This window comes from Pleurodeles waltl, chromosome 6 (assembly GCF_031143425.1).
Source record: "Pleurodeles waltl isolate 20211129_DDA chromosome 6, aPleWal1.hap1.20221129, whole genome shotgun sequence".
Taxonomy (NCBI): domain Eukaryota; kingdom Metazoa; phylum Chordata; class Amphibia; order Caudata; family Salamandridae; genus Pleurodeles; species Pleurodeles waltl.
In genome coordinates, this window is record NC_090445.1 from 1,540,576,983 (window position 1) to 1,540,603,856 (window position 26,874).

Sequence of the window (26,874 nt, forward strand, 5' to 3'; positions counted from 1 at the left end):
GACGGCCGCCTGAGATCTTAATGGGCCCCTGCACCGACGGGAGTGTTGTTCCCTAACGGTGTCCCGGAGCAGCGCAGCTTTGCTGTCTGTCTGAGCCATGTCCCTGTGAAGGTGGCGGCCCATGCATGACTGCTGAGCCAGGGCCCATCTTAGGGCTTCGGGAGAGCCACCCATGCCCCCAGCTTGAGTGCTTGGTGCTGTGGTTGATGCAGTCGCTTGTATGCTCCTCCCCATGTCAGTGCCTGCAGCTCAGCGGCTCTGATCCATGGGTGATGGTGGCTGGAGCAGGAATCTGGTGTCAGAAGGCCCTGGGTGCAGCCCTGTCAAGGAGCTGCGGGCCCTTAGTGGAGGCATGTTTAACATTTGGTCTGCTTGAGGTCATCCTGGACCCAGTGATGTCTGGGCCGGGGGGAGGAGGGGTGAGGGGAGTGGTGTTAGGCCTGAGAAACCCCTGGTGAGTTGGGGCCTAGCCTCTTGTTAGGCTGGGAGCCAGCCATGTTATATGCACCACTTGAAGGGGGGGGGGGGGTGAGATGGGTTCTAATGATTTATTGCCAATGAATGGACGCCTGGATAATAGAAAATGTGATAAGTCATAACTCTGCCTTTTGTGAATTACCGCTCCTCTCCCAAGATACCTTGATGGAAATGTTTTCATAATTTGTATTGTGAATTTTATTAAAAATTACAACTACAGTAAATGTGATTATATAAATTGATGATAATTATAGTAATTTTGATTATCTCTGATAGACTTCTAGCTGCAGATTCCTTACCTTAGAATTTCTTGGCCTCAGCTTGGAATACAGAACTTTTGCAGAGCAATACCCTTGTGTGCGGGCCATCAAGTAGCATCGTTCTAATTAACGTGATGTCGCTGGAGCCATTTGTGCCATCACGGTCACCTATAAAGGCACCACCCAGGTGCGCATACGTCAGTTCTTTTCCTTCCGCGCTGGTTAGTGCAGATCTGGAATTGAGCTAGCCTGTCTTTTTTTTGACAGGCCTTTTTTGACCTTGTGTGGAAGATTTTCAAGTCTGTGCAAGAATGTCATCTAGGAAGACTGGGTTCAAGCTGTGTGGCGCCTGCCATCGCACCATGTCAGTGACAGAACCCCATAAGGCATGTCTCTGGTGTTTGGACTGAGACCACGATGCGTGTTCCGACTGCTGGGCCATGGCTCTGAAAGCTTTGAGGGAGCAGTCCCTGAACCTCATGGCGGCCCAGCAGTCTGTTGGTTAGTGCGACTCCTCAGAGGTCATGATCCTGGTCGAGGTGGAGGTGCCGGGACTGCTCCAGGAGCCCTAAAGTCCTTCATCTGACTCAAGGACCTCCATGTACTCTGAATAGGCACAAGAAGTAGTAGTCCAAGTGGACTTTGACTTCACCTTGCATGTCAGCTGACGAGGCGAGTCGGGAAGGTTGATGTTCCGAGCAGGTTCTGTGGAGCTGATGCCAGGGCTGACTTCGAGCCTTCCCCCACCCCTCTCTTTTCTGGGAAGCACAGGTACTCCGCTCAACACGAGAAGTTTTACCATGCCATGTGCCTTGTATTTGAGCACCCCCACCCACTGGTGGCCCTGTGGGGGTCAGCAGAGGCCCCATCAGGTTCCACGGCAGCTGCTTCTGTGCCGATGGGGTCTCTTGGAACTCATATCTGATCCGGAACGAGAGAGTCAACACATTCTGTGTCATTCCCAATGTCGATGCTCCCCATGCCACCGGTGCCACAAGCACCAGCCTCGTCCCTGATGAGCTGGAGCAGCATCTCTGATGGCGCCAACAGGGGCCTGATCATTGCTGGAATCCTATGATCAACCAGGCATTGGTAAGGAATGAAAGGGGGTCTCAGGACCCTCTTGAGTATGGATTGAAGCAAATGGACTGGTATGAGGAGTTAGGAGAAGCCAGTGGACTGGACACTTCTCCAGATGCTGGCATGCTCTCACCGCCTCCCATGGCTATGGACGAGGGAGCATCTTATGCTACGGTAGTGCGTGGGGCAGCAGAGATCTTGGACCTAGATCTGCCTACGGTGCCAGTCAGGACTAACCACCTGACTGAGGTGCTTCTGCCAGGGTTTCCACATCTGAACTGATGTTACCCTTTAACGGAGCCCTCACTGATCTGTCGGGGGCGTGGTCCAGACTCCGCACAAGGGATCCTTTAAATAGGACAGTTGGCTGCTTCCAGCTCCAAATTACCCTAGATTCCTCACCCAACATCCCACCCCAGAGAGCTTGGTGGTCCAAGATGCCACTTCTCATGGCATCTTCCCTTCCCCTCCAAGAGGTGCTTGGCCAACTGGAAGATGTTTTCTTCCAGCAGCCTGCCATTGAGGTCAATGAACACCTCCTGCCTATTGGGACGTTTTTTCCCCCATACATTATGGGATACAGTGCCGCTGGTGCTGCTTCAGGTCCTGGAAGGCGTGTGGGAGACTCTCACAAGCAGTCAGATGTGAGAGATGCAGCTACGTTTACTATTAGGTGTGGTTTGGACAAGACTGTCTGACTGGATAGAGCGATTATTTTTTTTCTTCCCAATTAAACCCCCAATCCCCAACGGTGGCCCTTCGTCACCACTCCTGGCTTCAAACATCTGGCTTTTTGGGGGGATGTCCAATCAAACCTTATGGACATGCCCTTCGATGGGTCCCTCCTAGTTGGTGAAAAGGCAGACTTGGCACTGGGGCGTTTCAAGGATTCAAGGGCTACAACCAGGACCTTGGGCCCCTCGGCGACCACTTGCCAACAGTAATCTTTTCGCCCATTTAGAGGCTTCGGAAGGGGTGGGGTACCACACTATCTACAAACCAGCCACTGTCCTATCAGGTCAGCATCCTGTGGGGGGACGAGGTTGTGGTACCTTCAGACCCAGAGGGCCTGGAAAGATATTGTCCACCACCCAGCCCCCCCCCCCCCCCCTCCCCTTTTCCTCCTCCACAGCTCCCAAATCCTCATGTGATTCGGCTAGACCCCACACGTCCAGTTGGAGGGGAGGATTCAATTTCATCTTCCTCACTGGCAGTCCATAACATCAGACAAATGGGTCTTGCAGATCATACAGAAGGGCTATTCCCTCCCCTTCCAGTCTTTCCCTCCCTCTATGCCGCTGTTAAAAGTACGGCTGATGGAGGATCACTTAGTCGTGCTCCATGAGGAAGTTGCGGCTGTCTTGGCCAAGGGAGCCATAGAAAGGGTCCCAATGTCAGAAGTAGGCAGTGGTTGCTATTCCCGCTACTTTCTGATTCCCAAAAAGAACAAGGGTCTTTCCCCTAGTCTAGATTTACAGGATGTAAATATTTCTCAAAAAGGAGAAATTCAAGTTGTTCACTCTGGCTCAGGTCTTGTCTGCTCTAGGGCAAGGAGACCGGATGGTAGCATTGGACTTGCACGATGTGTATCCTACTTGCCCACAGATGTATGTATGTATATGTATTTATAGAGCGCATTCAGGCTGAAGCATCGAAGCGCTGAGAAGGTAAGGAGAGGCGCCTAAGGAGAAAAGAAAGCTTCAAAGAATAACATTAGCGTGGAAAGAGCCATGTTTTGACAAGTCATCTAAAAGCTAAGATTTTGTTCTTTCCTAATAACTAGAGGAAGGGAGTTCCAACATTTAGCTGCCGCTACAGTAAAATCTTTATCTCCCCATTTCGCTTTATAGGTGTGAGTAACCTGAAATCTCCAACTGAACGGAGTTGTCGATTGGGTTTATACCAACATAATCTGGACACCAAATATTTAGAGCCATATCCATGTACTGCTTTATGAGTTAGACATAAAATCTTTAAAGTAATATGTTGGGCCACTGGGAGCCAGTGTAGTTGTTTTAAGCTGTTACTAGCTGAGGTTGAGCAGGGGAGATTCAAAATAGCCAGCGCAGCTGTGTTTTGAATCAACTGGAGTTCCTTAGCGAGGATTTATCCAAATTGAGCATTAAAGCATTGCAGTAGTCCAATCTGGATACTACAAACGTCAAGGTCACTGTAATTCTCTATTCCCTTTGAAGATGTTAAAGAAAATTTAGCCTTTTCTCCAGTGTCCAAAAGGTAGTTTTAACACTGTGGTTAACGTGATCTAAAAGAGAGGCAGGTGTCAAAAGTAACCCCTAAATTTTTAGTAGCAGTAATAGGCACAGGGAGAGTGCCACAATCCATTGGCCACCAGCGGAGTTCCACAGTTCCTTTCCTGATCCAAAACATAATATTTCGGTTTTGTCACTGTTTAATTTAAGCCAATTCGAGTTCATCCAACCATTGACTTACCGCATACATTCATTAAAGCGGTCAGCCACGTCCCAATTTTTGTCAACTGGGATAATCAATTGGGTATCAGCATAGGAGGTTGGCCTGAAACCAAGAGCGAATCAGTTTGGTTAGAGGAGCAACATATAAGTTAAACCAAGTGGGGCTAAGTGACAATCCCTGGGGAACACCACAGGATAAGTGATATGCAGGAGACTTAAAATCGCCACAACTCACCTTGGACCATCTATCTTCTAAAAAAGATTCCAGCAGTTTAAGAGCCTTGTCTCTGATCCCTGCTTGATATAAGCGGGATATCATAATCTGTGGGGAGATAGTGTCAAACGCCGCAGATAGGTCCAAAAGGACAAGTATAGCCCCTTGTCCTTCATCCACCATTCTCCGAATTGAATCAGATGAGGTAATAAGAGCGGATTCTGTACTATGAGCCTTCCTAAAACTATGTTGAGAGGCATCTAATCCTCCCAACTCCATTAAAAAAATTGGCTAATTCCATATTAATATGCTTCTCCAATATCTTGGCCAAGAAAGGGAGTAAGGAGATAGGACGTAGATTATTCAGGTCATGATTAATACTATCTGGTTTCTTTTTTTAAAGGAATTACTATAGCATCCTTCCAAGCAGTAGGATAGTCTCCAGAGGTAAAACTCATGAAAAATCAGGGCAAAAGTTGTTGATACATGATCGGAGGCTAATTGAAGAATAGACGGAGGACAAGGATCACAGGGGAACCTGATTTAATTAAAAAAATTAACTTTATTTTTTCAGAAGGTAGGGGTTTAAAGTTAGTTAAAAATGGAAGGTTGGTATTGGATTCAGTATCGGCTACAACAAGGCAGCCTTCTCTTTCCTCAGGGAGAGTAAAACTAGCATAAATTTGTAGGATTTTATTTTCAAAATGCATGGCCACTTTGTTGCAGAATTCTTGTGAATTCTCCAATTCTGACAGAGGCGGAGGAGAGGTCAATGCTTTAATAACCCTAAGTACTTCTCTGGTGGCATTGGAGACCTCTTTGATTTTTTGCATGTAATACACAGGTTTAGCTTTGGTGCTTGCCTCTTTATAATTTTTGAGGGCAGTTCTTAATTTTTCTTTCTCTGTGATAGTAGAATTCAATTGCCAGCGCCGCCCTTACTGGCGGTACTTTCTTTGAAGTAGCTTAAGATCCTTTGTAAACCAAGGTTGGCTAGGTTTTTTTGTTCCCCGTAAGCCATAGGTCTTAAGGGGAGCCAACTGGTTCATAGCAGAGGCAATTCCTTGATTGAAACTATCCACTTGGGACGGGAACTGTTTTTTTTTTTTTTTTTTTTTTTTTTTTTTTTTTTGTTTTTTTTTCCCCTGCACTCTTTCCCAACCCGTCTCTAGTGCAGGCACTAGCAGTTCCTTCTTAATGTGGTTCCAATGTCTGAACAATTTTCTGTTAGTTAGATGGTTGAGGTACAAAATTTTCCATAAATCCAAAGGTTAGGAGAAAATGATCTGTCCAGCTAAGGGGGGGTATTAGATACTGCTAGTTGATCTGTAGAACGGGCAAAAATCCCATCTATCAAATGGCCAGCTATGTGTGTAGCTGATAGGACTTTCAACTCCCAGTCTAAAACTACCATAAGATTAACAAGTTCTATAACATGGACATTTTGAGTCTCATCAAAGTGGATATTAAAATCCCCTAGTATAATGGCTTTAGTGGACAAAACTAAAGGCTTTAACAAACTTGGCCAATTCTGCAGGAAGTTAAAGAAAGGGCCAGGTGGTTGATATATCAACAATCCTTCCAGAAGTAGAGTTCTGTTGATAAATGTTAAAATACATAGCTTCACATGTCTCGTGGGGGGGGTTCGGTACATTCCATTGACACGTAAGCTCTGATTTGCAGATAATTGCTAGTCCTCCTCATCTGCCAATTGTCCTATCCAATCTATAAAAGGCAGATCCCGGGGAGATGCCTCAATAAAATCGGGGTTAGAGTCCGGCTTAGTCCATGTTTCTGTAATAAAAAGGCAGTCAATGTCATTTAGTCTAATTCCGCAATTTCTGTCTTCAGTTTAATTACTGAGCGGGCATTAATCAGAGCGTATATTAAGTGGGCCTCTATTAGTTCTGTCCTGTAAATGCCTTTGCCTTGTCCTGTTAGACCCCAAATTCAATCCTCTCCTAGCCTCCTCCACGGTCTGGGGTACTTGTATCACCCAGTTAGTGTTCACAGCCCTATTCAAAGGGGTAATCTAATGGCATCTTGTGTTGGCAGGAGTTACCTATTACCAGATGCTACTTGCGGTTCAAGGTATGCCACGAGCACTTTCAGTTTACTGTGCTACCCTTTGGCCTTATCAGTGCCCCTTGGGTGTTCACCAAGGTGATGGCAGTGGTGGCAGCTCATCCGCGCAGGTTGGGGTTTGTCTTCCCACTACCTCGACGATTGGCTGTTGAAGGCTCCTTCGCCCCTGGCTGTCGTCACCCACTGTCAGACTGCAGCGAACCTCTTGCATTTGCTGGGGTTCACTATAAACATGCTGAAGTCACACCTGACTCAGAAGTTCCCATTCATTGGAGCTTTTCTGGACACACTGCAGTTTTCGGCTTATCCTTCCGAGCAGCGAGTCCAGGATATTCAGGTTATGATACCAATGTTTCGGCCTCTAGCCTGGATTTCAGTGAGACAGAGACTGAGGCTGTTGGGCCTCATGGCCTCTTGCATCCTGTTAGTCAAGTATGCCAGATGGCAAATGAGGGCTCTGCAGTGGGGCCTAAAGTTCCAATGGGCACAGCATCAGCAGTTCAGATCTCGGAGGGAACTGCAAAAGATCTGCAGTAGTGGTTAGTGAACTGCGATTGGGTCAGAGGCAGAATCCTCTCCCTTCCCCAACCGGATCTCACAGTAGTTACAGATACGTCACTTCTGGAATGGGACTGCCATCTGGGAGTAGTGGAGATCAGAGGCTTCTGGTGGAATCTGGACTCCATAGCAACTTATTTGACTTCTGGGCGATCCAACTAGCATTGAAAGCATTTCTTCCTGTTGTAAAATGGAAGACGGTGCAGGTGTTCACGGATAACACCACCCCAATGTGGTACTGCAAAAGCAGGGCGGTGTGGTGTTGTGGGCCCTTTGTCAAGAGTTCCTGCGTCTCTGGACATGGCTCAAACAGCATTGCATAACCCTGGTGGTTGAACACCTGGCAATTTCTCTGAGCACCAGGGCAGACAAACTCAGGCGTGGATGCGTAGCAGATCACAAGTGGTGCCTCCATCTGGAGGTGTCACAAGGACTCTTTCAGCAGTGGGGAGAGCCTTGGTTAAATCTGTTCACCTCTGCAGAGAACATGCAATGTCAGCAGTATTGTGCATTGGAGTTTCCAAGGCAACACTCGCTTGGTGACTTTTCGTTGGACTTCAGGCCTCCTCCATCCATACCACTTTTGCCCAGAGTTCTCAAGAAGTTTAAGAGCAACCAGGCCCACATACTCCAGGTGGCTCAGGAGAGTCGTATCCAGAGCTTCTGAAAAGGAGCATTGATCCTCCGATCAGTCTGCCTCTTTGGGAAAATCTTCTGTCGCAGCAGCAGGGGAAGGTTCTCCACCCTAACCTGTCAACTCTGCACCTTCACGCATGGGGCTAAAGCAGCGACAGTTAACTGCATTGGACCTTCCCACTGAAGTCTGTAAAGCTATTCTCCACTAAGACCGTATACCCCTGCCTTTGGAAATACTTTGTATATTATAGTACAGAAAGATCTATTGATCCTCTTTCTGCTTCTCTCTGATATCCTTCTCTTTATCTTAGCTCTTGCCCAATATGGTTCCGCCTGGGGCACTCTCAAAGGCTATCTTTCTGCCCTATTGGCATTCCTTCCGCTGCCCGATAAGCTTCATTATTCATATCTCCAATTGTAAATAGATTTCTTAAAGGGCTTGTACATATGTATCCCCCATGCCCTTTGTCATGCCTCAGTGCAATTTAAATCTGGTCCTCACTTTTCTCATGTGTGGTCCCTTTGAGCCACTGCACAATTTACCCCTCAGACTGCTTACCATCAAGACAACCTTTTGTGGCAATCACATCTGCCAGGTGAGTGAGTGAGTGAGCGAGCGATGCAGGCTCTCTCATTCAAGCTGCCTTATCTAACCATGATTCCAGACAAGATGGTACTCTGAACTTGTGCCTCTTTCCTCCAAGGTGGTCACCCCATTTCACTTGGGTCAAAATATCAACCTTCTTTGCTCCACCGCATCCCTCTAAGGAAGTGGAATGACTCTGACTGGACCCAAAAATAGTGGCGTCATTCTACCTTGACCGCACAAGAGTTCCAGGTGGATGACCAACTCTTTGTGGGGGTACGTGGGAGCAAAGAAGGGTGTGGCAGTGCAGAAACTAACCATTTCCTGCTGGGTCATTATCTGCATTAGATCTGCTACGTGCTGGCCAAGACCTCCTGAGGGCTCATTCCACCAGGGGCAAGGCTGCTACAATTGTGCTAGCACAAGGTGTTCCAGTCCCAGATATCTGTCAGGCAGCAACGTGGGCATCACTGCACACGTTTGCAAGACATCACTGCCTGGGTAATCAGGTCTGTAGAGACTGACACTTTGCCTGTCCGGTCCTATAGGGCTTTCTGGTATAAGGAGATTTGTCTGCAGCCCACCGCCAGGAGGTTGTGGCTTGGGTATCTCTTCTAAGGTAAGAATTCTGCAGCTAGAAGTACCTATCAGATGAATAATACTTGCCTTTAACACATTATCTGGTTGAGATTCTATCTAGCTGTGGATTTCTTACACCCACCATGCCTCACTGCTCTGCGGGCATGTCTAATAGGGTCAGAGAATTGTCCCTTTCAGGGCCCTAGTTTTTGCACAGACAAACTGTTCCATGGATCTCTGCTTCTGGCGTGGAAGTTAGTAAAAAAAGGAACTGACATACTCACACCTGAGTGGTGCCTTTATAGGTGACGTCACAAACTGCTCCAATGACGCTGATTCGCACGACACCACCTGACGGCTCACGCAAGCAAATTGCTCTGCAAAAGTTCTGGATTCCAAGCTGACGCCAGGAAATTCTATGGTAAGGAATCTGCAGCCCGCTAGTCTCTACTGGATAATGTGTTATTGCAGGTAAGTAACCTGTTCATCAAGTGCACAAAGTAAAATGTATGTATGTAATGACTGTGCAGCACCATGAAGACCGAAACAAACACATCCTGTCCCTCTGATACCCACGATATAATTAATCGTGGAGGTACGCTGGCAAGCCTGTAGGACTACTCATGGAAAACTTTTAGAGGCAGTTCAAGTAAGGAATCACATTCCACTGTTAGACATTGTGAGAAATGTGGAAAGCAATACAGTTTCCCCATTTTACCACGGGGAGTGCAGGAGTTGGTTTACTATTAAGGGAGAGATACAGACTAGTAAGCAAAAAGCTGAAGCAAGTGTCAGTGATGATGCTGGAACTCGTGAGTGCACGAGTAAAGTCTCAAACAGAAGAACACCATTAAAGGCAAAAGTATGCTGAACAATGTATATTTTGTAAAAAGGTAAAATGCTACTAGGGAACATCAACGCATGAGAAGTTAATCAAGGCCACGCAGCTTAGTGTTGACTAAAGGCTTTGAGAGTGTGCAACCATTAATTGGGATTCAAAGATCTTAGCAGTTTGTAGTAGGGTCACAGTGGCTGTAGAAGCCCATTATCATGCATCTTATAATAAATATACAAGGGATAAAGCAACGAAGGAAGATCATGCATCTAACATTCAAACAGATAATCACTACAAACATTGATGCATATGATGAACTAATTTAATTCATTAGAAATTTGATTATTCCTAACAAAGAGGTAATGTGTGACAACTCTTGTGTGGCCCACCTGATAGTGTCATGCTATAGAATGCAGTAAGGGAAAATGTGAGTTTGAAAAGAGATATATCAGTTTTAAAAATTAAGGCAACGGACATAAGATCATTGATCAAACATCATTGCACATAAGAACGATGATTAAAACAAACTTGACAAACGCAATGAACATATCCATCAGACATCGATAAAGATTAATTTACAGTACCTGGTTACCTTAAATGATTGTGAATAGGAATACTGACTGGACATCCAGAAAACACAAGCTGTACAAAGGACCTCTGTACTTAAGCAGTCATTCAGTGAGAACATTATATATGCAGTCCCAAATGGCCAGCAGACACCACCCCAAGCAATTGCTGCTACCATACACTGTAAAAACGCTGATAGGCAATGTTGAAATCATGTACACTCTAAACTTGGTCATGGGTTTTCATACTCCCAACTGGAAGAAAAAATGATACCACCTTATGTCTTGTGTGTGTGTGTGTGTGTGTGTGTGTGTGTGTGTGTGTGTGTGTGTGTGTGTATATATATATATATATATATACTCTCACACTCCACAAAGTTGACATCTGAGTGCGGCTGCTACATCACAGTGGTCCTGGTCGGCTCCGAGCCGCCCAGAAATATTAATCAAACACGCTTTACAAATCCAAAAGGAACCAGGACACCTCTGTACAGAAATCCATACAGTGGACTGGCCTAGAGTGTAGTCTGCATTGTGTGGTAGCGCACTGCCATTACAGACAACACATTTTCAATTGAAAGAACCATTACATTTGCACAGACCTCGTTTTACTGATAAAACTATACAGCACACAATGTGTGGGAATTGCATCACCTAGCGTATTGGTTTGTTTGATTGTAATAAATATTTGTTTGCACCACACTTCACAATTGCAGAAAAAAGTGCTTCATTTGTGCTTTCCTAATTCCGATACATTTAAAAATATTTCCAGTTCATTTACAGATATTTAAACTGTTGATCCGTGAACAAGATGTATTGCCGAAACGCGTTGGAGTTGATTTGCTGTGATTAAAATAGTGGATTTCTGTACGGAGGTATCCTGGTTCCATTTGGATTTGTAAAGTGTTTGATTAATATATATAAATAATGGACAGTGGCTGTGAGGTGTTGTGACATGTTTACATTGTGCTTGGTTTGTGAGTCATATATGTTGTATCGATAAAAATGTTTTTATTAAAAAAGTGACCCCCCAGCACTATCTTAGATGTTTTCAGGTGGTGCTTGCACACACAGACCAGATCAGAGAGATAACCTCATTAGTGCAGATGTAGTTTCATAGTGGCCTTTTTAACAGCAGATGCTTGAGAGAATTAATTTCAGTCCTTACCTTTACACGTGTCAAGGTGTATTCCCCATGGGCTAGAGCATGGGTCTCCAACCTTTTCTGTAAAGCGAGCTTCTTATATTCAGTAAAAATCATCCTCAGCCACTAATATTAGTGTAATAGTGACCACGTTACATCACTGGGCCCCATATGCAAGAATGCCAACAGTGATCACCTCAGTGCAACAGGGGTTGCCAGCAGTAATGTAAAAAGGCTTTGTCAATGCAGAATGCTGCTATGTTTGTACTGCAGAGCAATCGTATATGCAGTGCCCTTGGCACCAAGGTAATATTAGCAAGAAGTCTTCCCAAGGCCATATGATTTAACACTCATCAACTTTAAATATATTTCAGAAAATAAACCAGGTTTATTTACGTGCCAGTTTTTGAGTTCTGAAAATACATTTATTTCTGTCTAGAATGCACACACTTCAACTTTGGTACTTTTATTATTACACTAAGCCTGAAGCTTCTATTTTACTTCACTGGGCTGCACACAGAAGAGCTACTTCTAAGTATCTATAAAGCTACCAGTAGCACATGAGCTACCAGTTGGAGAAGTCTGGGCTAGAGTCTGGGTTAATGTTGTGGTCTCTAGGTCTTTCCATATAGTGCAGTACAAGGTAGGACTGCTTACTCCTTTTTCCTCTTGGTATGAAACCTCTGGCAGAGTGGATACGATGAGATGCACAAGGATGGGGCATTAAATGGACAACGGGACAGGAAGATGCTAGCTTTCTGTAAGCAGATAAATTGCTATTGTACATGCAGAAGCCTAATATCCCAAGGTGGATGCAGATTCTAAGAATATCAGGGAGGCTTTAGGAGTTACCTGCAACAAATTAAAGTCTACATGTTTGGAGATGATACCTGTGGGAGGATCAAGACACCATGCATCAAATGTAATTTCAAATATTTTGCTGTGTAGTTGTCTTGAGAAGAACAAGTGAGCTGGAATTGTAACTTAGCCATCCCCACATTTAATAAATAAATAAATAAAGCACACAGCAGCATGGAGGAAGCTACTGCTGAATGTAGTGGGTAGAGGGACATTATTTAAGATGGTAGCATTGCCGAAGTTGTTATACACATGGTGAAATTATCCACACCGAACAGCCTGAGTTATCTTCTCTGCTTTGCACTCCTCTTGGACAATTTATTTTTTGGACTGCTGACCCACTGTATAATGCCAAGTCAAGAAAAGTGCTCCTGTTCTATTGTTTACTGGGGGTATATTTTCAATCTCCCTACCTAGACATTGCAACATATGTTTTCATGCACCTGTTATTGGATATATGACTGGCAAGTCATTGGTTTCAATCTTCACAGATCCAAGATTGAGGGCAAAGAAAGTGAGGGGAGGGGTGCTGTGGCCCCTTTTAGTCCACTGAATGTTGCATACTTGGGCTAGAGTGCTTGCAAAAATATGAAACATTGACAGTCACTTGGGCAGCAGCCAGTCCTTTAGGTTGAAGTCTACCAGACAGTGCAGCTGTCTGGTTTGCAAAGACACTTTGGGGACATTCTGAAAGCTTCCCTGGGAATGCGTTCTGCCCTTTGCTTACCATTAGCTTTATAACTCACTGTTGCTTGTTTTCTATTTGCTAGCTTTAGTTCTTTTAGGCTGTCCAGCAGCATTTTCCCGTCCTGTGGAGCATAGCTTGTTCACCATCACTCCTTGTAGTCTTTCACAAGTGCTCGCTTTCTGTAAACAGGCCTTTAAATTTTGTTCTGATCTTGTCACACTTGCTTTTCAATGAAAGACAGGTCAAATGTCAGGCTCTGTCTTCTCTGAGAGCTTGGTGTTTGTTTCTGGAGTCTGACATCAAAGTAAGAGTATTTGTGACAATTATGCTGGGTACGAGGAGTACGCTGGGGAAGGCTGTAGAATGTTATTTGTTTTAGCACACGACAGTTTAAATGTCTGTAAATGAACTGGAAATATTTTTAAATGTATCTGAATTAGGAAAGCACAAATGAAGCACCTTTTTTTCTGTAATTGTGAAGTGTGGTGCAAACAAATATTTATTTACGATCAAAGAAACCAATACACTAGGTGATGCAATTCCCACACATTGTGTGCTGTATAGTTTTATCAGTAAAACGAGGTCTGTGCAAATGTAATGGTTATTTCAATTGAAAATGTGTTGTCTGTAATGGCAGTGCGCTACCACACAATGCAGACTACACTCTAGGCCAGTCCACTGTATGCCACAAACATTTAGCCATGCTGAACAGCAGCCACACAGGTGCACAACGTAGTTAAAACACATTGGCAAAGCCAATAGCTCTTGCATAGGTGAGACCTTTTGGCTTTGCCAGTGCTTGTTTTGTCCTCAGCACCACTCGTTAATCGGTTTTGGCAGCCCCCTCCCAGGCCTGCGTCTGTAAAAGCCAAAAGTACGCCAGTTCTGGAAGCTAGACTTCCCAGATATAGGTGATGGATCAAAGCTGATTTCGTCCAAATCATCCATGCGATCTTTTGAAATAGCTGCCCTGTTTCCAGGATTATGGTTTGTTTTTACCAGTTTCCATTTTATAAAGTAGATGTATCCTAATTCGTGCGCTTAAGGTACAGAAAAGGCTCCTAGCACCAAAGTCACCTCTGACAAAACACCACTCCACAAAGCTTTTGTGTGATCTACATTAATTCCGCCCCTCATTTAACAGAATTTCGAGGATCTAGGCGGCTGCCTGCATTTGAGACCCTTGACTGCTGACATACTTCAGGTTCTTAACAGGTCTGTACGGTGGATGGGGCGGGAGGGGTTGGTTGGTGGGAAGCGTTGACCGTATCGACGGGACTGCTGCAGTCCTGCCGCATTCCCCAGACAGCCTATTGAACGTCACGGCCGGCCAGACGGCTTCTGGCTTTCATTTCTCGGAAGCATTGCGTAGTTTTGTTTATCCCCTCGCTGCCAGCCCGGCGTCCTGGCTGTACAATCTGCGCCGGCTGAGGATTCCTTCACGACCTTTTGTGACTGTGCCTGTGTTTCGAGGAGCTTTGAGCTGTCTCCCCTCGTGTCCTGCACGAGAAAGTTGGAGAGGCTCTATCCATACTTCTGTGCTATTAAAGTGCATACGTCTGTCCTTGGCAGTATTACAGGAATGTCTGAGGAAATGTGCTGTTCTGTAGAAACGCACCGCTGCTCGGATCGCGTACTTGTTGTAACTCATCAAAGGAAGTCTGGCACAGAAGCATCTCCCCTCAAGAGGTTTCACGCATTGCAAAATAAAAGGGAAGTTTCAGCCCTCGTCATCTCTCTCCGCCTCTAGCCCCGTGGACTGGGAGCCTAGTCCCTCTAGGTTGCCCACTTCCTTTGACTCACACCTACACGGTATCCGCTTTACTCGTGAAACCGCTCTTTGCCCGTCCCTTTTCTGAAGATTTCTGCTGCTCTTCTGTGGCGTTTACCGGGAACAAGTAAGCAGCCTGTGACTTTCGACGGCTGTCCCCCTCCCCCTGCCCCCCTACTCACTTCATATATGTGATGCTTCGTCCTAGGACTTGTCTTTAAGTGGCAGTGTTGTATAGCGCTAAGAGCTCCGCCAGTTGAATGTGCGCTGTACAGTAAACGTTTTTGGATGTGACTCCCCTAGACTTTGACCCTGTGCCTCCGTCACCCACCCTCACCCTCTAACGCGGCAGTTGAGACGATTCCTCTTCGGAGTGGGTGGGGAGGTTCCGCTGTGTGAATCCACGGCCAGTGATGGCGAGAAGCCCTTACAGGTGACCACGACCGGAGACTCCCTTAATGAGTCAATGCAGGCCAGGGTGTGGCGGGGCCGTACATCTGCGTGAGGTGTGGACCACGGGTGTATGCTTGAGTGAAACGTTTGAAGTGCAGCTGCCCTTGCTTGGAGAACGAGACTGGGCTTTGTCCAGACTCTGGCCTGGCCGCGCTCCAGGGCTGATCATTCTGTGCCCGGGAGCTGACGCGGCTGCAGTGTTTGGACTAGTAACCATAGCAGTGGTAAAATAAACCGCCCTATGAGCAGTGAAGGAATGCGCACGATGGGTGGAAATGAACGAGGGATGTCACCGGAGTTCCACCCCACCCCTTCACACATCCCTGATGTGGACCCATTGTCCAAGCATGGCCAGAATCCCTCTGCGTTAACCAGTGGCGTAACGGAAGTGGATGTCCCCTAGTCCCCCGCAAAGAACACGGAGGAGCCGCCCCAGAATTGCAGAAGTCAGGTGCTGTGGGGACCCCCTTGAGCCCGCCCCCACTGCGGGGCCTTTGTTACGTCACTGGCATTGACTCTCAGTTTTTAGGTTTGTTTTGACAGCTTAGCTGTCGTCTGACCTTGTGAAACACCAGACAAATAGCTTTGAAAAGTAAGAGAGGAACTTGGGTTCCTTCTAAATGTTTTACTTTGTGTACAGATTCGGTTGGCCACAGGAGTTTACGTCGGATGGAAAAACTGTGATGGGGGGGGGGGGGGAGGGGTCCTTAAAAAGGGGGTGTAAACCTGCTGAAATGGCGTAACCAACACAATTGGGGCCATGGCCTAAATAACTAGAATAAAACATTTTCTAGCTTATGCATCAAAACTTTTCAGTTCTCTTAAGGACACAGAGGCGAGGATTATGCTTCTCTCTCTTTACTGCAAAATGAACAGCAGACAATTCAAACATTTTACAACAAAAAATACTTTTCCCATGAACCATAGTAGTACATATTGTCTACCAATCACTTCTGCCTCCTCTATATCTGTCTCTGCCAACGCAGTCCTTCCTCTTTCTTTGCAGTCAGTATAAAACAAATACTTGACTCCTTGGAACGGGAATCCAAATGCAGAACTGGAACTCTGACATACCGGGCTGAAGACTATTAAGATCCTCTTCATCTTCTCTTATCAACTCACGCAATCAGGTACCCTTGTTCTCCGCACCTGGAGAATAATAAGAGACATCCATAATAATATCTAATCTCTATCCATGAAATAACAGGTGGGCATCTAAATACAACAAATATTATGCAAAGCATCATCAACCATTTTACAAGATAAATAGAAACAACAAACTGTCCTTAGGGTGGGATAATCTTCACCTCCGGATCCTTAATAGAATTGAAAATTCTTGACGTGTAAGCTAGAATTATTATTTTTTTAAATTCTGTGTCTGGATGGGAGGCTTCGGATTATGCTAGTTCAACGGCAGATACAACATCAACAATAGGTTTGTAATAGAAAACTTTAAAAGTGGAGTCTCAAGACCAATCAGCCACCCTCATAATGTCCTCCAAACTAGAACCAGCATTAAGCGCCTTAGAGGCCATAGCTCCTCGAACTGAATTTGCACCGAACATAGAAACATCTATCCCAGCTTCCCCCAATATCCATCTGACCCAGCTTGCCATAGTTGCAACAGAGACTGTGCCAAAGGGTTTCTGTAAAGAAATGAGTTATTGCCCCTGTATATCTCTACAAATCTCACAAGTACACTCATAAGCTTTCAAGCATTTGACAATACATAGTTTACATCTGGAAGCCGTCTTTGTGCGACTAGAAATAGTAAAAAAACTCCTGAAGGAGTAAATACTCTACCTGCTGAAACCAGTGCAAGAACGTCTGAGACCCGTCTGCATGAAAGAACACAAAGTAGAATGGTCGGCAAGACTGAGAATTGTTTACACAAAAGGTCTTCGTTACAAGGCCATGGCCTCAAAAAAAGACTATATATACATCCTATAAGGAAGAGTATCTAGGTTGAGGAGGCTTAACCATCCTAATACCGTGCATTAATTTGCATATCAACGGATGTTTGCCCACTGGTTTTCCCTCTAGGTGAGGATAACCTGCTGAAATTGCCGATCTAAAATTATGAATGCTTCTGTAGGCCACAGCTTGTGTTGCTAGGTCTGAAAGAAAATTAACCATCATACTAATGTTTGCTCCCATGGGATCAATACATTGTTCACTACACCAACAAACTCCTCTCCTCCAGGAAGCCTCATTGTTTGTGAGTGGAATTAGCCCAAGATTGAGAAGAAAAACAATGCCTTGTCTGAAACTCCAGGCACTTGCCAGCGTCTCTGAAAATTCTCCAAGCCATGAGCGACAATTGCTCTGTTACTATCGGAGGATGTCCAGCAATAGACATGGATCCTTTAGGATCGCAATCTGTTGTGCACAAGATAGTGACATCGCTACTGGGAACCATGGTTGAGCCCCCCCCCCCACCCCCCCAAATGAGCGTCACCAAAATTAGTTCTGCCTTCTGTCTCCTTGTCTGAGAGAGTACTCTCTGAATCATGGGGAAAGGGGGAAAAGCATAGAGCAGCTCCCTCTCTCATGACTGCAGGAAGGTGTCCGTTCCCAGTGCCAAAGGATCCGGTCTCCAAATGTAAAATCAAGGCAGTTGAGCATTCAGCCTCAAAGCAAACAGATCCATCGAACATGGGCCCCATCGAAGATTCAGATTGTGAAACACTAGAGGGCTGAATTTCCAGTCGCTGCCATCCTTGAGGGACAAGAGTTCCAATCTGCTACTCGAAAGGTACGTCCCGGATTATACTCTGCCGTCACTGAAATGTGATGTTGCAGGCAAAACTGCCCAAATTCCTTTGCAATCGCCACCAGAACATGAGATCTGGTACCTCCTAGGCGATTTAAATACTGTACGGCTGAAATGTTGTTCATGCTTAGGAGAATATGACATTTCGCTTGTTGAGAAGAAAGAGCGGATCGCGAACTCCCGCTAGTTGTTCCAGGCAATTGCTATGAAGTTCCAACTCCTCCGGAGACCACTGGCCTCCTGTCTGAACTGAGCTACAACAAGCCCTCCAGCCCCATCGGCTGGCATCAGACTCTGTAATATGGCTCTGCCGTTCCATGCATCCGTGTGCACTAGCCACCAAGCAATCTCCGCCCTGACTTCCTCTGACAGCCCAATCTGCTCCGAGTAGGATAAGCCTTTGTGAAGATACATGATTTTCAGATGTTGTAAGGCTTGGTAATGAAGAGGCCCTGGAAAAATCGGCTGAATAGATAGGCCAACAGTCCCACCAAGCATGCAAGGGTCTTCGATGATATAGTTGGAGAGACAAGGGTTCTCCTCAACTCTTTCTTTATGGAACTCCTCTTTGCTGGAGGCAATAACAGTTGGGTCTTGACAGAATCTACATGAAAGCCTAAGAATCCTATGACCTTGGATGGGGTCAAGACCGACTTGTCCGGATTGATAAGGAACCCCAGTTCCTGTAGGAGTTGGACAGTCCACGAAAGATGTAACAACACTGACTCTTCTGTTTGAGCCATGACCAGAACGTCATTGAGGTAGATAATGAGGCAAACTTCTCTTTCCCTGAGGAACTGTACCACTCTGCTTAAGTTTGGTGAAACACCAGGTTGCGGAAGAAAGACTGCAAGGGAGAACAGTAAATTCGTACCATTGGTCCTGCCAATGAATTTGGAGATATCAGCGGTGTGGTTTGACAGTACCGTGAGAGATGCATCTTTGAGATCTAGGCGAGCGAGATAGTCTCCTTCCTGATGATCTCTTAAGAGATGGATACCCTCCATCTTGAAGTGACGGTAGACTACCCAGTAGTTGAACTCATTCAAATTGAGTACAAGACGTGAACCCCTGCCTTTTTTATGTACCAGGAATATGGAACTGACAAACCCGGAAGCACGAGGTCTCGTTCCGACTATGGCCCATTTGTGCAGAAGGGCATCGACCTCTGTCCATGAAACTGCTCTCTATTTGGGAAAAATTAATGGGGCGAGGACGGGCGCTCTGCTGAGGGTATGTGTAAAACTCCAGCTTGTACCCTCACACTGTCTATAGTACCCATGGTTCTTGAGAAATGTGTTCCCAAACTATATGTTCCTTTAATCTCCCTCTCAGAAAAATTTCAGTGAATGGAATAATTCTCACCTGTAGATGTCCCTTAGGAGGCGTTGAAACCACCTCAGTTGTTTCTGAAACCACAACCTTGGCCTCTCTGATATCTAGTTGAGTAGATTCCAGACCTGGAGTAGGTATTCCGGCCTCATTGATTGTAACCGCAGGAGGTCTGGTAGAATCCTCAGACTGGCGCTCGACCCCCCCAGTGTAGTGTCCATCCCTGGTTTTAAAAAAAAGCACCCCGCTGAACATCTTCTTCATTAAAGACTGGGCCTTGTCTAAAGCGGAGAAAGTAGCCACATACTTTTATAACTCCTTGACAAATTTGTCACCGAAGAGCAAACCATTCGCTATAGAACCTGCTTAGGGTCAATGTGCATCAAAAAGGATCATCTGTACTTGTAGACATTGCATAATTTGCGTTGCGCAAAAGGCAGATGGCTCGCTGAGCCCATTCCAACATAGTTTGTGGGTCCAGGAGTGTACTGGATTCCTTGGACTGGACTGCAAGTTCTAAAATCTTTGTGAGTGGGCCAGGTACGTCTAAACTTTTATCTTGACAACCTTACCAGGCCTGATGTAAACCCTTCTTATGGTCTTTCGAAAATCATTTAATTTAAGTCTCCATGTTCGGATCCAGATCCGGTGTATCTGCTACCTTGCCAACAGGGAAAATGTTTTGAATGTGTTTGCACCAAAGACCATACACAAGCAGAACGTCCACAACCACGTTAATGTCATCGGAGGAGGGTGAGCCAAGGAAAGCGTGTGCTATGTAAAACGGACAAAAATAAAATATGGATTCTTCCGGTCACCGAAGGTCCGGATCGGACTGGCCTGTAGAGCAATCGGGCAGTCCCCGAAGAGCTGATCTTACAGCCCACTGTATGGACTGTTGTTTTTTTTTATTTTTTATTTTTTATTTTATTTTTTACACCATCTGATGGGCTTTACTGTTTGTTGCTTTCCCTGGTATCCAAACAAAGCTTTGGCTGCGGCTAGCGCAAATCTATGAAGTCCTCCATACCTTGCAAAATGCTCACATACCGTGTCTTTACAAGTTCGACACTGCCCTAATTTGCAAACATGGGTCCCCTTTTTTATGTTATTTGATTCTCTAATGGGGTGCTTTTTTAATTTTCCATCCAGGCCTGTTTTCTATCCCTACAGTTCCCAACCTGTGGTCTGCGGTCCATGACATATTCTCAGGGGGTCCGCAGGCCTGGGCCAGGAGGAAGGCACTTTTCCAACTGGGGCCTCTGACAAACGCATGCATTTAAAAATATTTATTACTTCCTTTGTGCAGTAGTTTTAAACGCACTTTGAAAGTTCCTTCCAACAGCTTTCAGGTTTCAAGATGACTAGCGATCAATCTACTTGCTGGAGGGAGATGGGACTTTTGTCTAAAGGCAGTTTTGACTCAAAGGTAGCACAGATGGTTAATATGCTTGCTGCAAGGAACGTGTGTCATGCAAAGAACAGTATTTTATGTGCATAGCACAATGGGTTACTGCTTTTGTCACAGCAGCAAAAGAATCTGCGCAGTTCTTAATTTAGTCGTAATCTAGCACAGTGAGCTATGAACTGCCATTAAAGTGCTGAATGCAAACTGCAAGGCACAATTTAGAAAGTCCCTCCCCCCACCCCCCCAAATCTCATTTTTCTTTATACTGCTAAGAAAGGTTTGTTTGCGTAGAAATACATTCTTATTATTAAAGTCAACACTAACCACTGAACCACTGTGTTGTGTTCTGAATCATGGGTTTGTGCTTCTGCAGACCAATCTCTTAGACAATGCCTACCAGTGTGGATGACATGTAAATCCTACACATTGTAGTCCCCTGTAAAGTTCTCCGACACCAAACACTGGTATGAGAGGTCCTATAAAACACATGAGTTACGGATGAACATTATATACCAGGGCACAACAATGTGGTTCTTAAAATTGTTCATCCAAGTGGAAAAGTAAATTCAAAGTCCAAAGACACGGTATTGAAGTCGATGGAGGTTTATTCTTGTCAAGAAATGATGAACACAATATACAGACGACACATGTTTCATCACATTGACTTTATCAAGGCTGCAGATCAAATAGGCAAGGAAAGAGATAACAATGAGAACATTGGAGATGGTAACAGGGAATTCTAATCTTGTTAATCTAACAAGTTAGAGAAAGGGAAAGAACTTTAGGTGATCGAACCATCTAGAAAGCTGACTGATGTGACTTTAAAAAGTGGTCGAGTAATAAACGACTGCTGTGTATGGGGAAGATCCAAGAGGAAAGGAGGACATGAAAGACCAGTATTCAGTGTAGTGAAAGTATTTGAAGTGCATATATGGAAACCTGTGTTGTTATAGTACCATAATGTTAACAGTGAAACAAAGTAGTGAAAACACTATGAGGGATGATGAACATACCCAAAATATAAAATAGACGATTGTGTCCAGTATTCATGGGCGGTGTACGTGCCCACAGTTATGATGTAGACAAGTGTCTGACCAGTCTTGAGAGTTTCATGTTCAGAGAGTCAAAACTGTTTCTCGGTGACCTTTCAAATAATGTCTCTGAAGGAAGAGGCCATGATAAGCCTAAGAAGATAAGTTATATTAGGGAAGAGTAATTCACATGATCCAAGCATTAATAACGAGGGAAAAAATGGTGTCAAAATAAGAGTATGTTGTCAAAAAGTAAAATTAGGGGTGTCCAGATATAAGAACATCAATTAAATTATATACTTAATGGACTGTCAGAAAATAACAAATGGGAGAAGTGAAAAAGGAATTGCACTAGGAAGTTGTAGGATTATTATGAAAAGTGCCATAGCAGCGTTGTTAACCTCGCTAGCCCCACCTGATCATTTATGAAAAATGCCATATAGTCAGTGGATAAGGGAATACGAGCGAAGACAAACATTAGGTCTGTATTTCTAGGAATGCTTGTGTATAATGATGTGACATCTAGGGTCACTAGGAAGTGTCCTTCTGTCCACTCAGTCACTGATCTTGGATAGTAGATCTTCAGTGCCCCTAATGTAGGATGGTAGGTTGTTGACAAAAGGTTGCAAGAAAATATCTATCTACTCCAATAGTTTTTCTGTGGGGGATCCTATCACTGAAATAATCGGTCTGCCAGATGGAAAGGGACCATTGTGTGTATTTTGGGAAGTGTATATATATATATATATATACACATGGTGAAGTGGGTGTAGGGTTATACATGTAGCGAAACTCCATATCAGTGATGAGACATCTGTCCCTCCAAAGACTGAGTTTCTGATGTATGCAATCATAAACCTCCTTAAGAGGGTTGTGTGTGGGTTTCTGATATGCAAAGATGTCAGAAAGTTGTCTATCTCATTCAAGTAGTACAGCTTATTCATGAGGACTGTTACCCACTTTGTCAGCCTCTTTGACGATGATGTCATGTGCTCTAGAGAGGGAATGTAAAGCTTCTCTTTGTTCTCTGGTAATATTATTGATTATGGTTTTGTGTCCAGTTGGTATAGATCTGATGTGACCCGTTTGTAAAAAAAACAAACAAAAAAAAAAAAAGGTCAATAACATTATCAGTCGATAGGGTGTGAGTTTGGAGGAAGTTGGAGTCTATCTCAAGGTCAGTCAAAATGTCTGAAAGTGACGGGGAGAGGCCAGGGGTATGTTCTATAAAGAGTAGAGTCTGGATGTCTTTTATGTCCTTTATAGCCATATTACTAGGAGTAGTATGTTTGGATATATTACACTCAGTTGATGTAATTTTGCCTTAAAATTTTTTTTAACAGCTTACATTTGCGAGCAAATTTGTATAAACTCTCATGCAATTGTGTGAAATTGGGCAATGATGTTGGAACGAAACCCAAACCTTTGGTTAGAATTTTTATTTGTTGTTCGTTCAGTTCATACGTGGACAAATTTACAATTGATATTTCATTTGGTGTGTCGACCAATCGCCTGTGGGTTACATTTCATACTAATGATTGCGAGAAGTCGACCTCGTGGTCACCCGCTCTCGTTCTTTTTCTAAGTCTTTGACTTGTTTTTCCCTCTCCTAAGGGTCTTACGTTCAGTTCCTCTCTTTTGTTAGGTTGCTTGTGTCCCTTGCGATACCTCTCTAGTTCCAGTAAAAAAGAGGATGTGTGACAGGTCACATCAGTTTGTTGTCGTGAAGACTCACCAGTTTATCCACTCGTAATGCTAGATACTGGATAATTCTGTGTCACTGGTGGAGGCAATTGAGGGTAGGTTAATATTGGATTTGTAATGGGGCCCCTCATTCCTGTCTGTTTTAATGTTATCAAATTTACAAGCATATGTGAAAACTCTACCATTTTATAGTCGTCATCATCCCGTCTCAATTTGCGTAGTTTTTTGTCCTTAATGATCTACTTGAGTATTCTAAAGTTTTGTTTTTTTTCTTTTGCCTCTGGAAGGTTGATGTCTCTAATCTCTTTTTCTAAGACTGAAATGTCCTCTAAGATTTTGTCTCTTTTGTTCTTTGCATCCCTAATGAGGATGTCCATCATTCCAAAAGAAGATGTGACAAGCAGCTGTTCCCATTCTTTGAGGAGCTCTGAGCTTAGGTCCTCAAAGGAAGGAAACGGAATGACTCCTAGTCCCATATGTATTTGTTTGTGGTCAATATATTTTTGTAGGATGGTGTAGTACCACCATCTGGAGAGTTCGTTTTTTGAGACGTTCCAATTTTATAAATTTCATTTTTAAACCTTCCTGGTTCCTGTTTTGTATGTTGGTAGAGGAAGAATGAATATTGGACTGGAAAATTTCCTCTAATAACGCATCCCTGTTATCATCAAAAGTCGCCATGTTGTATTAATACTCACAAACAGAACAAAGTGTTACAGCTATATGTAAAAATGTGTAGCTGCCAATATTAGAACCCAAAAGGAGTGCAGCACAGCATAAGTTACATACAAAACAACAGATATGGTGGTTAATGCCATAGAAGTTCGCACATCCAAACCAATGTTTTATATGTAATTGTAGGGAATATTCTAAGTCCTTGTAGAGACGTGCAAGGTGGGTGCCAGCCTGGTGTGACATCCAACCACCATGGATGTTGAAATTACTGACTGGAAGGCCAATCAGAAATGTTCTCCATGCTTTGCAAATCTATACATGTGTTTTAAAAAAAAAATACATCTCTGGAAGAAATGCCCTCTGGAATTGACACAACATATCCTATACTGGAGGGGGAGGGGGGGGAGAAGATACATAGATGACATACTTTTGTTCTGGTCAGGAGACACGGACCTCCTTGGTCTCTTTCTCCAACATTTAAACACCAACACATATAACATCAATTTCTCGAGTGAACATAGCACAACACAAATAAATGTCCTTGATGTCACTTTATACATAAAGCAAAATAGAATTTGTTCCAAACTATACAGAAACCCAACAGCCTGCAATGCAATATTGCCTGCAAAGAGCGCTCATCCCTCTTCACAAATTAATGCTATCCCTTTTGGAGAAATCACTAGGATCAGATGCAGTTGTAGCGAGGACAATGTCTTCCAAAAAGAACTTCATCAAATGAAACCACGTTTTACACAGAGGCTACCCCCCAAAGTATTCTGTGCAAGCCAGCAACAGAATTAAGAATACAACACGATTGGATTTTCTGACTGCATCAAAAAAGGACATAACACACAATAAATTGTCCCTTATTACTCCATACAGTGCACCAAGCCCACAAATCTACAAAATCCTAAACAAACATTGTCCCTTCTTACTAGCCGACAACACTCTCAAAAAGGGTCTTACCAACAGACCAAGAATCACCTACAGTAGAGGCCGTACACTAAGAGACTGTGTCACAGTTACTTACCACCCAACATTACTGACATATGGTTACCCAAACCACCCACCGGTTCCTACAAATGTGGTAAATTTATCAATTGCAATGCTAAATTTGTTGTAAATGTAACCTTATTTATGTTTGCAGTACCATCAGATCACTGAAGGAGAGAAATCAGGAACACATCAGGGCCATCTGCACAAACAATACAAATCACCCTTTTGCTGTACACATCAACACTGGCCATGGCTAACAGGAAATCTTAGGAATTAGGGCACATGAGATAGATACTGTAAGTGCCTTACCACGAGGTGGAAATAGAACACTGACCCTTTGGCGCCTGGAAAGTAACTGGATCCTCAAACTCGGGGCAGTTGAGGAGGGTCTGAACATTAATAAATACCTACATGTATTCCTTTAAACAACAGTACTAAACCAACCTTTTTCTCTCCCATTCGTATTCAATATCATGTGTTCAACTGTACCTTTTCACTTTTAGTGCAACAGTAAGGGACTATAGGGATCAACTCCCTTCCGCCAACTGTACGTGTAGTTTCTGTTCAATATGTTGTCATGTCTGTTTTCAATTAATGCCTTGTCCTTTCAACTGTAACTGATGTGTCTCTTGATATACAGCTATATCTCTTAATTTTCATTACGAACTTCCGCCCTTGTTTTTGCCTGTCATCTCGTACAGTACATTCCTGAACATGTCAAATGCAGTAGCCTTGTTTGTTGCTTCTCTCTAACTTTTTCGATTGTTTTTTCATTGTATTCTACATACTCTAACAGCAAATACTAATCTCACTCTACTTTCATATAACAAGTTCACTCAAAGATGGCGCCCACTCTTCTTTTCTTGGCTTTTCACTGGCCAGTCCTCTTTCTATTTCCTTTTCTGTATGTTATAAAGCGCACACCGCCATACACGGTTCAGATATGACTATGACTATCTGACGCAACTCAGCACAGGACACCGACTATCAGGTGAGCGCACATATCACATATGTGGATCAATGAGGATACTGCCTCCTTATTATGCCATACTTATCAGCTCGTAGAGCCCACAACTGTTGGTTTTCATTACTCGATCACTGTAACTACCGTCAAATGATAACATATCGCTGAGATTGTCTCGTTTATTAATGGAAGAACGGAACAACTCTTATTTTCCATTTGTTCCTGTTCAACAAATTTAGTTTTTGCTTATTAACATTTTCATCATCTCCTCGTGCCGATATTGTCGGGGACAGCGCCTTTTAATTGAAAGTGCCCACTGACAATTAGATACCTTGTTTTAAACTAAACCGGAATGTCTTCACAATGCTATTACCATACAAACCTAATGTTCGTCTTTGCTCGTATTCCCTTATCCACTGACTACATGGCATTTTTCATAAATAATCGGGTGGTGCTAGCGAGGTTAACAACGCCGCTATGGCCCTTCTCATAATAACCCTACAACTTCCTAGTGCAATTCCTTTTTCATTTCTTCCATTTGTTATCTTCTGACAGTCCATTAAGTATATAATTTAATTGATGTTCTTATATCCGGACACGCCTTAATTTGACTTTTTGACAAAATACTCTTATTTTGACACCATTTTTTCCCTCGTTAACGCTTGGATCATGTGATTTACTCTTCCGTAATATAACTTATCTTCTTAGGCTTATCTTCCTTCAGATACATTATTTGAAAGGTCACCGAGAAACAGTTTTGACTCTTTGA